This window comes from Dendrobates tinctorius, unplaced genomic scaffold (assembly GCF_039654945.1).
Source record: "Dendrobates tinctorius isolate UK_male_01 unplaced genomic scaffold, ASM3965494v1 ptg000008l, whole genome shotgun sequence".
NCBI lineage: Eukaryota > Metazoa > Chordata > Amphibia > Anura > Dendrobatidae > Dendrobates > Dendrobates tinctorius.
The window spans coordinates 13621091-13638856 of record NW_027361676.1 but is presented as its reverse complement, the minus strand read 5'-3'; the positions used below and the strand labels follow the sequence as shown (position 1 = coordinate 13638856).

The following is a 17766-nucleotide window of genomic DNA, read 5'->3' as shown; positions in this document are numbered from 1 at the left end:
TATAGCAATTACATGCTCACTAAATATAGTCATCAAGCCTATGATATGGACCAAGTACAGTGCTGCAGTGTGAATAATTACCACTATTGTACTGCAGTTACATGGAATAACAATAATATAACCTACCAGACCTCATGCGATGTGTCACTTCCCCACCGTTGCATGAGCTCTCGTAGGTTAGATTATTGTTTTCTGGGATCATCAACATCCACTATTGGCACTTTTTTAATGTATCTTTATGTTTTTAATATATTAATAAATGATTGTAACTTTTGGTCAGAGTACTCTTTTTTTTTTTTTTTTTTTTTTTATACTGTATGTTCTCATATTCTCTGTGTAGAACAGTTGTTTATAGTCCCACCTGGATGCTATTAATATATGTATTTGGTATTATTTTTCTTTAGTAATATTCATTGGCATCATTTTCTGCTAGGGATATAGAATTTTGTGTCGTCTTTTGCGGCGTTTCTGCACTTATTGATTTCTATGGGTGAAAAACCTCTTAAAGAATTGACATCTGTAGTGCAGTGGTAGCACACTTATGCAGTGATGAGGCAGTGACCAAGCAAAGTTCCAACACAAAAGTCTCTATAATGTGTTTACTTCACTGCATTACATGTCCAACTCATATAAACCCAAGTGCATAGAGTTAATGTCTAATTCACAGCACTACATAGTACCCAGTATCCTCCGGATCACAGCCAGGTACATATCCTATGGATTACACAGTCACTAAACACGCCAATCCACCTTCATGACCTGTTGCTTTGGGTGACTGCACCTCTGTATTAATGTCTTACTCACAGCTGTCCACAGTACACGATATCCATCAGATTACTGTCACTAAACACGCTAGTCCTCCTTCGGGCACAGGACCGTCTACCTCCGGTTCACCGCCGGGGCACAAGACATCCACCTCCGAGACTGTTGCCGTGGGTGACTGCACCGCTATGGGTGCCAGGTGTCTTAGCTCTCCTGACTGTTTGGCTCCAGTGGTCTGTGTGGCCTCCATGCGCATCCTGGGGAGAATACACAGCAACCCCTACCTGTGACACCGGTCACTGCCTCACACATCCTATAGATAAAAAAAAACATTGCTATTCTCATATTCAGTTAGGAAAAAAAAGCATGAGATTTCTGAAAACGTGACTTTTGCTGGTTCTGTAAAACACAGCTTCTTTTCTACGTGAAAAAGAAAGCGCTGCAAAAAACCCGCTGCCAATATGCTGTATTTGAACATTGCCGGGTATAAGCACACAGCATATTTTTCAGGCAAATTCCCACTGGGAAAAAAGTGCTCAATAAACATTAGCTTATTTTTGGACCATTTTATGCTTTGCAAGGCATGAAGAGTCTGAAAACCGTGCCCTGACCATTCTTCAGGCGACTTCCATTTGGAAATTGTCACTATTTTATATGTAAAATTAAACAAAAAAACCCGACGGTGGCTGCAAAGCCATTGTAGAAACGTCTAGAAAGACGACGCTTCAGAAAAATACAGCTGTTGTTTTCCTGAACTGTCTTTTGCTTCAAAAACTGTGTGGGTACTGCAAAGTGTAAAAAGCGCCGTGTGCACGTGCCCTTAGCGGAATTGTCGTCAGTAATTACTGTGTGTTCCTATGAGCATCTATAAAACATACATTACGTTCCTGTAGTATTTACATCCGCCATGTCCTGTCTTTCTCTCCACAGATTCCAGATCCAGGTCACATTGGCTTTCAGATCGTGCACGTCTGTCTTCAGATTTAAGACTGTAAAGGCATGAAGGCTGTCACCGAGCAGTGCTAAACTGGATACGAGGGGTCTCTGAGTGATATCGCCCAGTTCTGTGATTTTAAAAGCTTCAGACTGGAATCCTGCAATAATCCATTAAGGTTTACAGGAGTCGTCATTCGACCAAACCATAAAGTGCCTGCAGCAGTGTAACCCTAAAGAAGCAAGCCCAGAAGCTGTGGTGATTTTTCCGAATACTGCCCCTGATTGTCTCCACTATGGATTTGTTATATTCGTCCTGACAGGAGCACTACTGAAAACTGCTTCTATCCAAAAGGGAATTGAGAGCTGTCAGCCGCTGCTCTCCACTTGGCTGTCTGCGCCAACAGGTGAGTTGTTCTCTATCACCCGAAAATCCAAACCTTTCCTTCCATTTTGCGTATGTATAAGCTTTTGCTGCATTTGTAGGGGTGTAATCGTGTTGTGTAGCTATTCCCCCGTTTGTCGGGAGGTCTTTCATTAGCTCCTTACTTATTACCAATTCTCATTATTTTGTTTCCACTTGCAGGATTTTGCAAAGTGTATAAAAATAAGTATTCTCTATTTTCTTGGTATTTGGTCATTCTCTGAGTGTAGTATATTAAAGGGGTTGTCCACTACTAGGACAACCCATTCTTGTTCAAAATGTTTAGCCCCATCAAACAATAAAGCATATACGCCCCTCCCATGTCGGTGCCATTCTCACGGTGTCGGCACTTGCTCCCTTGGGGGTCTCGTGCAGTTGTTGTGACACAAGGCCCTGGCGTCACTGTCTCCACCTTCGGACAAGTCGAACATGAAGAGAAGGTCCGGGCTGCAGCTGATCTCGGACTTCCTTTTCCTTCTCAGCTCGACAGGAGGAGGGGCCAGTGACGCCAGCGCTAATAGGGCACCGGCATCACGTTTCACAACAGCAGCACGGGAGAGCGAGTGCCAACATTGCGGGAATGGCGCAAGCACGGGAGGTGAGTATACGCTTTATTATTTTATGGGGGCCATGTGTGAGGTATGAGAAGAAGTTGTCTAAGTAGTGGGCAACTTCTTTGGGGTGGCATGCATGATGTTGTTTGGGATGACTATTAACCATTTTGATCAGTACAGTCTGTGGTGTTGTCCATGTCTACATGTAATGAGTAATTATTAAGTTTTATACAAAGTTTGGGATTGGGGTGTGTGATTTTTGTACTCCTGTGATTATAAACGTAACTTTTTACAATTCGTCAACATGTGTGTTCTTGGCACCATAAATTTAAAGGCTTAGGCCACTACTTTTTTATTGATGGTCTGTCAATAGAATAGACCATCAGTATCTGATTGGGGTTGCAATGGTATAGAGATGATGGGGCTGCTGTGTCGCACCTTAATTGATCAGGTATTGATGGTCTATCCTTATGTTGGGATCACATGACTGATTTTTTTATTTATTTTTTTATCTCGGTTTTTTTTTTTTTCTTGTCCAATGTACTCCAGATGTGGAGTAGAAAAGAAAGTACATTCAGACTCTGGAGTGGTGCTTTAAATCTGTATAATCTGCCTATAATCGGGCATTATTGGCGTCATGTCGTCTTTCTTCTGCAACCTGCGCCTACTAGTACATTTACATGGTTGTCATTACTTCACTAGTACTTGGAGTATAGTGGCCTCTTAGGTATCTTATACATGATGGTACTATGATGCAAGAAGGTGTAGGTTTTCTGGACAGGCAGCTGTAGAAGGTTATTTTTGTACCTTCTGTTGTAGCAATGATGTCCATCGGGAATCCCGCTCATCATCCTTCTATTCTGGTTGTATTAAATAAGCGGTCTGTTACCGAGCTATTCCAGGAGGATGTGAGAGGTTGTGTATGTGTGTGCCCAAGGGTGGCTGCTGTCAGGATGGATGTCGAGGCATCTGTTCTCTATAAGGTGCCGCTGTAAGTAAAGCTTTAATGGTTTCTGAATAGGAAAGCCCGGTCTGCTGAGATTTCCTTTACAGTACAACTAACAGTATGTAGATGCAAACCTGTCAGATGGAGGCTGAAAGAACACACTTCTGGTGTCCGTATGGTGAATGTGGGCCAATGGGAACAATTCACTTGGCATCATGAAAAGCTCCTGACATACAGTTAGGTCCAGAAATATTTGGACAGTGATTGAATCTTTGTGAATTGGTATCTGTATGGCACTATTTTGGACCTGAAATTAAGCAACTGAGATGCAATTGATGTGTAGACTTTCAGGTTTAATTAAAAGGGTTGAATCAAAATATCCTGTGAAACATTTAAGAATTGCAACCATGCAAGAACCAGGGGCTCAAAAGAAATTGGACAAATTATCTTTACCATAAAATGTTCATTTTTAACACGTTGTAGAGAATCCTATGCATGCAGTGATTTCCTGATGTCTGGAAGCCATGGATGTCACCAATCGCTGGGTTTGCTCCTCTGTGATAGTTTTACCAGACCTTTACTGCATCGGATTTCAGTTGTTGCTTGTTTATGGGTTTTTCTGCCTTAAGTTTTGTCTTAAGCTTGTGAAATGCTGCTCGATGGGGCTGAAATCTGGTGATTTACTCAGCCATTGCAGAATATTCCACTTCTCTGCCTTAAAAACTCTTGTGTGGCTTTCACAGTATGTTTTGGGCCATTATCAATCTGTGTATGCAACCTTGCTGCATTTGGATAGATCTGAGCAAAAAATCTGAGCAAAAAGTATCGCCCTGTACACCTCAGAGTTAAACCGGTTGCTTCTTTCTGTCTTCAGTGACATAATCCAATGAACGCTAGTAACTCAGCACCTTTGGAAGCCATGCATGCCCATGCCATTACACTGCCTCTACCATGGTATACAGAGGATGTGCTGTGCTTTGGATCATGAGCCGTTACCAGCCTTCTCACTTTCTTCTTTCCATCATACTGATACAGGTTGATCTTAGTTTCATCTGTCCAAAAATTGCTTTTCCAGAACAGGGCTGGCTTCTTTAGATGTTTTTTTGGCAATGTCTAACCTGGCCTTTCTATTTTTAAGGTTGATTAATGGTTTGCACATTGTGATGAACCCTTTGATGAAGTCTTCTCTTTATGGTAGACTTGGATACTCCCAAACCTACTTCCTGCAGAGTGTTCTTCACTTGATTGGATGTTATAAAGGTACCAAATTGTTACTTTGGCCACTCCTAATATTTCTGCTATCTCTCTGATCGATTTCAGTTTTCTTTCTGCCTAATCGTGGTTTGTTTAGTTTCCATTGCGAGCTCCTTTGACTGCATGTTGTGGGTTCACAGTAACAGCTTCCGAATTCAAATGCCATACCTGGAATCCGCTCCATATCTTTTACATGGGTGATTGATGAGGGATTAACGAGGGAATAGCCCATACAGCACATTAAAGAGCTTTTCCAATTACATTTGGTTCCTTTCAAAAAAGAGACAGCTACATACTATAGAGCTGTAATTCCTACATCCTTACTCCAATTAGGATGTGAATATCCTCAAATTAAGGCCGGGATCACACTACCGTGTGTGATGTGAGAAACGTGCACAAGTACCTTGCATCAACACCCGGCGCAGCTGCCAGCACTCAGGACCGGAGATGCGGCTGCATAGAAATACATGCAGCCGCAGCTCCAGTCCTGAGTGCCGGCGGCAGTGTCGGGTGTTGATGCGAGAAACTCGTGCTAGTTTCTTGGATCACACATGGTAGTGTAATCCCGGCCTCAGGCTGAGAGTCTGCACTTTCAGCCTGTATTGATTATAGAACTATAGCTTGAATATGTTTTGGTAAACCGCTAAATGACAAAACTTTCGTCACTGTCCAAATATATTTCAAGACCTAACTGTGTTCTGTAGGCTAAGTTCACAGACCTAGTGTATGCTTAGCCTTTGATATGTTAGTATTTAAAATCTGTAGAAGGTATCTCATAAAAGGATAGTTTATAACTAGCTCATACCAACACAATATCATCAGTGGGAATGCGGTCCATAGGACTCCTGAAAATGAAACAGGGCGCCCCGAATGGGATTTTATGCCGACTTCACACGTCTTTGAAACACGGTCCATACTCTCATTACCGTTTCTTGGTCGCTGCACTGTCAAAAAAAAAATGCAATTACGTTCTCCAAAAAATCAATTGCGCACCAAAAAGATAGCAATAATTATCACAGCACGACATGCAAAGAACAAGCCCTCAGACAGCTCAGTCGAAAGAACAATAAGAAAATTATGGGTGTCAGAAAATTGAGCTACAAACCAATTTTTTCATACAAATGTCTGAATTTTTATTGCTAACTAACGTAATGGAAAAAAAACCTTACAAGTTTGATAACGCTGTAATCACACTGACCTGAAGAATTGTTGCCTGGTCAGTTTTACCAAAAAATGAGCCCCTTAAAAAAACAAAATAAAAAAAAAAAAATGAGGCAGAATTGCTTTTTTTTTTTTTCTTTTCGTGATTTTGCTACACTTGGTATATTTCTCCCCAGTACATTGCATGGTAAAATGTACGGCGTCATTCAAAACAGCAGCTCGCTACACAAAAAACAAGACGAATAAATAGACTTATGTCACTTTGGAGAAAGAATGGGGTGGACAGAAGCTCAAAAATTAAAAATGGCTGTGCCTGGAAGGGGTTAATGAATTGGCTGTTTCTGGCCTTCAATATTAGGTATACTATCTAGTCATTCATTATTCTTCCTTCCTCCTACAATTCACCCTTTCATTTTTTTCCCTTTGCAGAGACTTTTAAGCACTGGGTAGAAACATACCGAGCGAGAGCCCTCTTAAGGGGTTTCTGGAGTTTCGTAATCCAACAAAAGGTTGCATTATTAGCTTTAATGAACAAATCTCTGTATTGACAAAGGCATAGTGGTGGCTTTGTAGGAGTTCTTCTTTCTATGGAGTATTGTGCTAGGAAGGGAAATGATGCTCATTGACCTTTTTAGTGCGCAGTATATGTTATTCTTTGTATTACTGAAGGATGAATGAAAAAGCAGGAGCCTCGTGTTACCATTGGGGAACAGCTGAAAACTGTTATTGATGAAGGTCTTGTGTCTTTTCGTGTGATTCCCACTGTCTTCCGTAACACTGGGCTTCTGCTGCCTCTCAGGACGTGATCTCCATAGTGCATTCACATTGGTTACATTGTACATGCACATAACACCTGCACCTCATACCGCATGTAGTGGACCTGACGAGGTTGTCCGGGAGAGGGGGAAGTGGGCCACTTCTTCCTCCAGCAACTGCAAGACTCTAATGCACTGCAGTAGCCACATCACAATGCAATTACAGTTTCTGCTGCATTTTTCTTTTATTGGTTGTGATCTTTTATGGTGCCTTCTGGCCTAGGTAGCCAAAATTCTGTTGTACAGTAGACTAACCCTTTGCTACAACGTGCAATATATTATGTTACACTCATGGGGTCCTGAACTGTGATAGGGGTCTTTATTTTCCTGTGAAACATTAAGGCTGTGTGCCCACGTTGCGTTGTTTTTAAGCGTTTTTGATGCGTTTTTCGGGTGTCAAACCGCATAAAAAAATGCTTAAAAGAAGCATCCCATTCATTTTAATGCATTTTGGCCTTTTTGTGCCAATGGATGTGTTTTTTACCACTAAGGAAACGCTTAGCGGTAAGAAACGCAGCATGTTCATTAATTTCCGCTTAGGTCTGCGTTTTTGGCTATTTCCTATAGTCCAAAAGACGCGCGGAAAAAAAAGCATCAAAAACACGCATTTTTTGTGCAAAAAAGCGCAAAAATCCCGGCAAAAAACGCACGGAAAAAAATGCGCGTTTTCTGGGAGGGAGACCCGTTTCCTGAGCATTTAAAAACGCTAACGTGGGCACATAGCCTATCTACTTTGGAATCTTCTGCAGGACATTCCTCTTGAAGTGCCATTCTCATATGCTTTGCTCCTTCACTTTTTGGGCTATTTTCTTTTGTGCCAGAAAAAATATTTCCTCCTGGAGAGGGGTCTAACTGGCTTCTAAGTCTAGACAAGACGAGTCCTTGAGGGGAGATATGTGTCATCGGGGCTATTAGCTGCGGTGATGTGTGATGTGAGCTCAGAGGTATGCTCCAGCACCTATAGTGCTGAGAGAGTTATTAGGCCATTCCAGAGATGGGTTTTACGAGTAGTCATAAGAGATGGGTGGGAATGACCACTCGCATATCCCAACCCCAGGGGCGTGGTTTGGCTAATAAAATGTTGGTGTCTCAATCAGTGTCTGTGGCAGTAGCTGTGGAGACCTCCAGTGTGTATTGCTAAAGACACTGACCTGAGCAGGCGGACCCGCAGAACTATATGGACTGTTTGTTTTCACTTTGTGTTGGGAGAGACTGTTCATTTTGTCTTTCTATCCAGATCTGTTTATGCCATTTTAATAAACTTGCTTTGACATTTCAGTAACACCGCTTCCTGCGGCTGCCTCAACCGCAGCCGAGTGAGTACAGATATCTAAAATATATATATATTCCCTGATTATTATTTTCCTGTGCTGCTTCATACCTGTAACAGATTATTTCATGTTTCTGTGTGTCTTCCTATTTTTGATAAATGTTTAAAAAATTAAACACAGAAAGTCATGTCATTCCCTGTTTAAACTGGTTTTGTCAACACTTTTTTTTTTTTTTTACTAAATAGATCCTATGGCTGATAAGGATTCTATGTTTACTTAAAAAATCAGAATGCCTGTATAATGGTTTGTGATAATCCTTTAAGTTTAACTCCATCTACACCCACCTAGCCTGATTGACAGCTCCTCAGTGTCCCTCCTTCCTGCTGCGTGTGGAGATCTCACACTGCTCAGTACAAGCTGCAGCTGTCACTCAGGCTGATTGGGCGGAGACTGAATACAGAGATAATTCGTTTTACAGCTGTACTAAAATGCTCATCTTAATAGCAGGATTATCCAGCCATCCAGACATGGATTTTCAAAGTAAGTATACCAGCCTCATCAGCTCTAAAAGGTCTAATGTATGCAGTTTGTATTGTGAAATCTGGTTGCAGATTTGTTTTACGATGCCCTTGATAAGGATGTACCATTAATATAAATATATATTCATTGTTTTCTGTAGCCTGTCATTTTTTCAGCTATTGTCGGCTTTCCTGAAACCTTCTCAGATTGAACCTAGTAAGTGAATAATTTAAGTCTAAAATTGCTCCATCAGTGGAATATTGCAGTGATCTGGCTATGGCCGCCCTCATTTTGCAGAGTGTTTTGCTGACTGATATTTTAGACGCTCATTGGGAATAAGAAAATGGATGGCGATATGTGAGGGGCACAGGAACAGGGGTCTGGCCCTGTGCCGTATTTACCATGTAACAGCTCCTGCGTCCGGTTTATGTTCTCCTAACAGCGACCTCTTTTTGTGCAAATTGATTATACATTCTGTCCTCCGTTGTTCATGTGTTCGTTTCCTTGTGATTCGCATCTTTCTTACTGACCAAGGGATCCCAGGTTTAGTGAGATTTGGGTCTTGGATCTTGTTACTTTTAGGGGTTTTCTGCTCAGCATAAATGATCACTTACCCATTTTTTGGTCACTTCATCCAGCCCCTTTTGTCCAGTTTTAGGGCTGCTGTCCTGGTGATTGGTGGAGGGACTGGTTTTATGGATTACACAGTGTGATGAACAATTTGCGGTGTAAAGCGCGTCTGCTAAGCCTTTGCCCTTTCTTGTGTGTGATCACAGCTAACCCTGCTTTCTCTGTGGATTTAGTATATAGAGACAGACGCCTGTGAGATTCCAGCCCAGCTGGCTCCATATAGTGTACGTGCATAACCGGATCTGTTATTGCTGTAGCACGGCCCATATTTATGGAATTTTCTCTAATAAATGGCAATTCATTGAGGAGTTTCTAATCTTATTCCCTGCTTTTTATACCCTTGTATGGAATTCTTCTTGTGGTCATTTATATCACTGAAAGTCGGTTATCATGGGCCTATCAAGTAAAATGCAGAACTTTCAATGCTATGTGTGCTGTAGACTTCTCATAGCCGTAATGTCATTACGTTTAAACCTTTTTGTCCCAACTACAGGAGATCATCCAGAAACTAGAAAAAGGCTGTTTGTATATTGAGCTATATTTTTCTAGGCATTTGGCATAGTGGTTGGAAGGCTCACCTGTTAGTCTAGCCAATATAGACTGCCCTCCAATGCAAATTTTTATACTTTCCATCCCTCCAAATGTTTTCAGATAGACATCACTATTACATGACCTCCGTCTGTTGGTTGCGAACCAAAAGCTGTTTGTGAAGGTGTCTTAGGGTACGTTCACATGATCAGTAATCGCTGTGGGTTGGACGCTGTGTACTTCCGCAGTGGCCAGATGTTACAGCATAGTGGATGGGATTTCAAGAAACCCCATGTGTAGGAGTCATCCAGCCTTTCTTCCAATGGCTGATCTGAGGTGAAAAGGATCAGGCATGTTGGTTTTCAGTATGCCCTATCCTGTGTCCCTTAAGGGGAAATGTCGCTTATTACGCACAGAATAAAGGGCATGCATCTCAATTGTTGCGTCGGTATAAACAAGGAATGGTTTTGTATGTGTATGCCAACTATAGGGTGTGTGTGTACATATGTGTTATATATATATGTATTTATATGTATTGCTGTTCAACGAATATTTTCATGGTTGTTATATAGGTAATATTACACTTAAAGGGGAATGTGTTACCAGTTGAAAAGTGACCAGTTTCTGCTCTTATTGTGCCTTGCTGCTCCCTATTCAGTCAGTGAATGCTCCTCAGATTAGGGGCAAGTGGAGCATTGCTAGCTGTAGATACAGGATTGATACAATGGCCTCATTTGCGTGACAATTGACAATCACTTCTCTGAGCCAGAAATGTGCTCCCAGCTTCTTCCTCCGCTCCTCATGTAAAGTGTGTGGATATTCGGGGGGTAGTGTGTGGTGGCGGGGGGCTGACTTGCATTATTTAGCTATTGATATAAATGATTTCTATGACATGTAGGTTACATCCTCGGCTATTGCGATGCTTAGATTGCACATACAGGGCTGTGTGGCCGATAAGATGACTTCCCACAACCGTGATCCCCTGTATTAGTGTTTGGGTATGTGAATCTGAATTGCGGATGTGTCTGGGAGCTGAACGATTCGTTATGTTACCCCTCCTCCCCCTTCTGTCCTTATGGGACCTCTTGAAGGATATCTGTATAATGCTAGTTGCATATACGGTATTTAGCTAGTTGACTTTTTACTTTTCATCTTTTTTGGGTAATCTCCACCTAATGATCATGTGAAGGGTGCATTAACCAGTGAATAGCTATCGGCAGCCTTTGTATTGGCAGCAGGAGACGCTCCGGTGTGCCGTATTCCCAGCATCTGTTCTAGCGAGGAGTGTGCATGGATATGTAAATAATCAGTCCTGTGGCAGCGCTTCTGCAGTCTGTGTGTGCGGCAGATAACACTTCACTGGCACTGACTCCGTACCCTAATTTGCATTAACAGACCTAACACTGCAGTGTGCATGGATTTATTCAGCCCCGTCTCCTTGATCTCATCAGCTATTCCAATAGTGTATGCAGTACAATCATGTATGCCGCCTTATAGCTGTTTTTCTAATTGGTATCATTGTTTGGGAGAGATGTACTGATGACGCCGGGAAATGTTGGGTTTTATCTCTGACTGTGATCGTCATTAATTCTGCAATGCCAAAACACCATGGGGGATAGTAACAGTAGAATTTGGACATAGGGGATTGGAGACATTTCCCATGGCAGCCAGTCTAATGTCTGTTTTAGTTTCCTTGGCAAATCAATAGGCACCGATCTGCAGTACCTGGCAGCGGGCACTAAACCGCGTGACAGTGCAGGGCTATTCCGCTCCATACATTGTGTACACCCATGTGCTGCCATGTCTTGTAACAGCCTATCGGCGAGACTGTCCGGTGCAGGACAGTAGGACACCCACTGATCCGGCATTGCTGACCTATACTGTGGGTAAGTCATCAATATCTTAGTAATGGTAAAGATAGGTAGTCACCAGAGGAGTCTGGTGTCACTTCCGCTGACGAAGCCGTCCATGTAACGGCGGCACGCGTTGGGTCCTTCCGCCTCTGTGATCTGTCTCTTTCATCTGGGCCCTCCAGCATGGAACCTTGGTGACTCGCTCCTTTACATGTGAGGTGTACTCCTCATGAGCCCCACACACTACCTCGCATCATCTCCATAAGCACTGCTGTGCTTTTACGTTCCATCTTTGTCTACCATATTACCCTTGATGCATGCGGGTTGTATCATGTCTTATATGTTCAGCACTTTTTTTTTTTCCTTGTGCTGTTGTCACCATGTTAGTATACTCTTGACATGGTATTACATGGGTATTATTAGCACTATTTAGTGCACATATTTTCTGTATACATGGCACTTCTTGCCACACTATGAGGCTGTGTTGGTTCTTTCAGGAGCGCTCAATTACTGCAGACAGCATGTGCGGTATATTGTATTCTTGGGTCTACTGCAATGTAATTAATTTTGCTTGACTATCGTACAGGGCTGTGGAGTCGGTAAGCCACAGTTGCGACTCCGACTCCTGGATTTTATCAGGCTCCTACTCCGACTCCTTCATAAATGGCCAATTCATAACAACAAATTTACTGTTGTAAGATATTAAACATCGTGCTTATTCAGTTTCTCACCATCATATAAGTAATCAGACCACTTAGAGCAAAAACTACATTTATTAGAATATAGCAAATAACTTTTATAAACTTTTCTAAACTGTAAGTAAATATGCAATAAACACTTTTATGCAGTTAATAAGAAGAAATCTATAAATTTGTCCTCAGAAAAAGTATTGCCTCTGTCAGATCCTCTTTAATGGATGCCCTCAAATCTGATCTAATTATTTTGAGAGCAGAGAACAACCTCTCTACACTAACTTGTGTTGGTGGCAAAGCAGTAACCACTCGGGCAACATCTCTGACAATGTCAGGATACAGAGGAATCGCTTGTTGCACTGTTATTTTTGATGAACGGTCAAATTTCTCAATTTCTGTTAGTGCACATGAAAAATTCTGCTGAAATGTACTGGCTGTGTTCCTTGATGGGGATGACTCTTCTTCTATGCGGGAACGCTTTGCACGGTCCTTGTGATCCAAATATTTTTCGAAATTAAATTCTTCATCAGTTGATGATGAGGGTGAAGATGTGGCAGGGCGACCAAATTCTTCTTGTTCCTCCTGACTGTTCTGCAACCCTTTCATCCTTACTGCTATTTCAAACAGAGCTTCTTTTCCTTTACTTAGCTGTTGATCATCTAGAAGAATCCGATGCATTGGGTCTACATAAACAGCTGCCAAAAGAATGTTATTTTGTAATAGTAGCTCCTCTCTCCGTTTCATTGATGTAGCAATGCCACTTGCAATTAACCCTCCTCTTTGGGACAGGCGAAACATCAGGTTCTTCCACTCCTTTAAGAAAATACCTGGAGTTAAGTCCTCTGCTTGAAATTTTTTAGTCACTGTAAATGGGTGCTCTAGCAATTTTTCCAGCTCAGTCACCTGATTCCACTGACTTTCATTTAGCGTCAGTTGAGGGTTAGCCATGTCTACAAGAAAGGTTTTCAGATCAACCAAGCGCTGAATCATTAAGTATGTACTGCCCATCGTGTGGCTTGATCAATAATTGCCCCTTTTCCAGCACGTCTCTTCAAAATTGAGTCAACTTTAGGGGTTCTGGCAACAGTAGCCAATTTTCTCACCTTGCCAATCAGTGCAGCAGCATGTCCTTCTTGCAGACTGTCTCTTATAGCCAGCTGTAGCGTATGCACAACACAGCGCATGTGATGAATGAAAGAACATATTGACAGTTTCAACAAGATCATCTAAACTATCATGTTGCTGTTCATCTGAAGCAACTTCAGTTTGCTCCTCAGTTACAATACTGTGTTCCTCTATTTCAAACATTTCTGTGTCTGTGGACCCAGAATGTTCTTCTAGCTGCTGGTCACCATCATTACTCTCATTCATTAGCTTAATAGTACTTATCATATTTGAAGCATTGTCAGTTACGACAGAAAGAACTTGATCTTTTTTAAGTTCATAGTCTTGCAGAACCTTTTCCACCAAGACCTGGAGAAACTCACTGGTGTGATGAACTTTGGTGTCTTTTACTGCCAATGTCTTGGTAACTATTTCATTTTTGTCACAAACAAATCGGACATTGATGGCAAAATAGTTCACTCTGTGACGTGTGCAGGCATCCATTTTAAGAAACAGAAAGCGTCCCTTGAGAGTTTTTTTAAGTTCTTCCTTTTGTTTAAAAGCTTCTTCGATTACTAATTTTCTAATACTCTCTCTCTCCAGAGAAACACCAAGCTTGCGGGCCATTTCCCCATTCAGACACATAAAAGCTGGTCGTGAAAATAATGAAATAGGCACACTATCCTTTACAACAAGCTCTATGATCTGTTTTTTAAATGTATCTACTGTCATTGTCACAGTAACTTTGTCACTGACAAAATATCTTGCAACTGATGGCTGCAGAGTTCTCTGCTCCTTTGTTTGGCTGGAAGAGCTGGGCATTGGTTCATTGGTTTTGATGCAGTCTTTCTCATCCACTGCTTTCAGTACTTCTGGATGAAAGCGCTGTAAATGTCTCTTTAGATTAGAAGCTCTGGTAGGAGCATTTTTATCTTTGCCTGAATATGCACTCATCTTGGCTTCACAGCATTTGTTTTCGTCTGGATCATTTGTCATACACTGACAGACATAATGTTTTCTATCTTGAGTGATGGTGAAATGTTCAAATACAGCTGATTTAATGTGATGCTTCTTTGACATTCTCAGGTTTTTAATTCTGCATTCACAATCCAAATGACAATTGTTTTTCCTAAAAACAATTGTACAAAATTATTGCCAGGTCGTACAACTGATATAGTGGTCAGTAATACTGTTATTATTCCTCATGTACTCACAGTTAACTGATGCAAAGTTTGTTGAAAGGATAATACTTCTTACAGTCTTCCTCTTCTGAGTAGCAGGCAGCTGTGAGATGCTTGGAAGACGCACACCTAGTATGATCTAGTCTAGAGGAGGAGCTTTACTACTAAGAATTTGCAACACATTTTCACTTTCAGTTTCATACATTGTAAGTAGGGGGGTTGGGGCAGCGTGAGGTTAACCAAGTATAAGATTAGATAAGGGCAGTGGAGAACTGTGACACACAAGAAGTAAGAAATGTCTCTATCTCCAGCAGAACTGCTTATCACTGTTGTTCATAGTTTGATAGAACATATATATTTGAGTAACATTTATAAAATTCATATGAAAGTTCAATTATGAAATATTAATACTTTTTTTTTAAAGCTGGAGTCGGTACATTTCTACAGACTCCGACCAAAACTAACTCCGACTCCGACTCCACAGCCCTGCTATCGTACTTATATATACAATTTTTTGTATATCCAGGTTATCACATGGTTTCTCTGATTTAGACCCTCTTCCTATTGTGGGTATATATATGAACTTCTAGCACATGTTGTTTTCTTGCAGGTTGCTGGTCCATACAGGGCTGTTGCATATTTTGTATATTATCTATTGTATATAGGAGCAGGGCACATGTGGTTTGTTCCTTACCACTGTTTTTAGATGTTTTTATGCAGTGTTGTCAATAAAGCTTTTTCTATCCACAAATTACAATTGTGGTGTGCATTCATCATAGTGGTCTTCTTTTTCCTTTTCTGGTTGTTACTACGTTTGACCATTGAATTGCACCCACGTAATTACTCTGTGTGACTAGCAGTGCGCCAGTTTAATATTTTCACATTGTTGGAGTCTGGCAGCGGCTTCTCGGCCACCAGCTTCTGATGGGGTGTTGCACTTTTATTAATAGTTGACCTAAACATACTTTTCGGGCTGCCTGGGTAGACCATCAGAGTGAATGAGAGTTGAGCTGCAGTATCTGAGAACGCCCATTACACAGTGCTGTCACAGTGTACATCGAGCTATCGAGGGAGCTGGGGTGCCAAGTGTCTTGTATTGATGAAAGGATGTACTGTCTAGATTGATATCTTGAACAACACCTTTAATTACTTATTCTTAAAGGGGTATTACCTTCTTAGACATTCATTTCAATTCTACATGGTATGTCATATGTGTCTGATAAATGTAGATTCTACCTCTTGGACACCCAGTTTGTATCCCACTGTCACATTTACAGCAGCCACCAGAATGTCTTTTATCAGAATAAGGAAAGGTATTGCTGGTGAAATCTTCTCCGGGAGTGTCCTAATGTGCATTGTGTTGGAGTCATTGTTGTATTTCCCTCCGTCCACCCCTACCTCATCACGTATTGCAAAATCTCCTATTGGATTACATAGAAGTTATTGTGTGTGACTTGTCACTGCATACCAGCGCGTATATCGCACCAGCTATCCGGGACTCCATCACTGGTACAAGATCACTGATTGTCTACCTTTATCTGAGTGCAACGCCAAGCTTAAAGAGTAACCGTCATTCTCATTTTACTTTCATAAATCTTTCATAAATCTATAGTATGCATGAAAATAAAGTCTGTAACAGATCTTATCAGAGACATCCTCTTCTTTCTCTGCCAAAATTGATCATTTATTATCAAAAATCTCAGTTCTTGGGTAAAATCTGTAGTCAGTGAGGACAGACCTTCCCATTGCTGAGATAGGAGATGGTGGTTGGTGCTGATGAGATTATATGTAGATAGGAGGGAGAGCTGTCTGTGGAATAGCATCCGTAGCGCCTGCCATCTCCTATCTCAGTAATGGGAAGGTCTGTCCTCACTGACTACAGATTTTACCTAAGAACTGAGATTTTTGATAAGGGATGAGCAGACCCGAACTTCTGGTGCAAACACTGACTTCCTCTGGACGTCCGTTGCAATGTTCGGAGTCACAACGGGTTTGGGCAAGGGAGAGAATATTTTGCGGATTATAAGTCCGTGTTTTCAATGGGGTTCAGGTTCTGCTTACCGAAACCAAACTTTGGAATAAAGTTAGGGTTGGGTACCAGAACGCGAACTTCCACAGGTCCACTCATCCCTAATAATGACTGATAAATTCTAGCAGAGAAAGACGCAGATTTCTCTGATATCTTACAAAGTTGCTTATTTTCATGTGAACGATAGATTTATGAAATAGAACTTAACACGACGGTTACTGTTTAAATGTAAGGGTTTTAAGTCCAAGAAATTTTTTTTATTATTTTGCTTTTTTTCCCCTTTATTCTTTTTCTTTTAGTGGAAAAGCAAATTTCTAGAGTGTGTCTGTGCTGCCCTCCAGGAAATCAAACAAGCTTTTGGGATGTCCGTGTTTTTAAACATGCTATTCTTGAGATAACCTCGACCACAATCCTCTCCTCCCATTTCCTAAGGTTTCCGCAATAAGCTGTAATGCCGATATGTGACGTGCATCCACCAGGAAGTCCCCACTTCTGTAGTTTGTTGACAATTGAGTGTACAGTCTGTCATCCATTACACCGTGACACCTGCTGAACGCACAGTAATTGTAGCACTATAATTGCAGTGAGGAAGGGAATTCTCAGTGGGCTTTTCCACTCTAAGCGCAGGTTCACACGAGCGTGAGAAAATTATCGCTCAGAGTTTCATCCAGAAAAGTGGAACGATTTTCTTTCTCTCTCGTCATCTGTATTCAATCCATTTTATTAAGTAGCAGCTAATAATCATTTACAGAACCATTTCCAGTTTCCTATGTTATATACAGAATTGCAATGTATCCATAAAAATCTGATGCTTTACTGTAGCTCCGTATGGCATCCGATTTTTTATTTTTTTTGTGTACACATAGACTTGAATTGGTGAGTCTTATCTGATTTATGTAAGAAATTATTGCATGCTGTGATTCCTTTTTTTTTTTAAACACACAAATTGGGTCACTAAAAAGCAATTGCTCATCTACACATCCCCATTGAATGACATTGGTCCGAGTACGGTCAGTTTTTTTCACAGGCAGCACTCGGACCGAAATTACGGTCGTGTGATCAAGACCTAAGAGAAGTGATCATCAAAGGATTGCATACTTATAAAGCCAA

General features: G+C 41.3%; 1 protein-coding gene across 4 annotated transcripts in view; it reads left to right on the top strand.

Annotated features, from left to right (window-relative positions):
- Nucleotides 1-17766, top strand: part of FBXW7 (F-box and WD repeat domain containing 7) — a 224163-nt gene that overhangs the window by 6761 nt on the left and 199636 nt on the right. For all 4 annotated transcript variants that reach the window (XM_073576296.1, XM_073576288.1, XM_073576324.1 and 1 more), the window contains exon 2: nucleotides 1693-2102. The gene's annotated coding sequence lies outside the window, so the exon portion shown is untranslated. The remainder of the gene's footprint in view (nucleotides 1-1692; nucleotides 2103-17766) is intronic.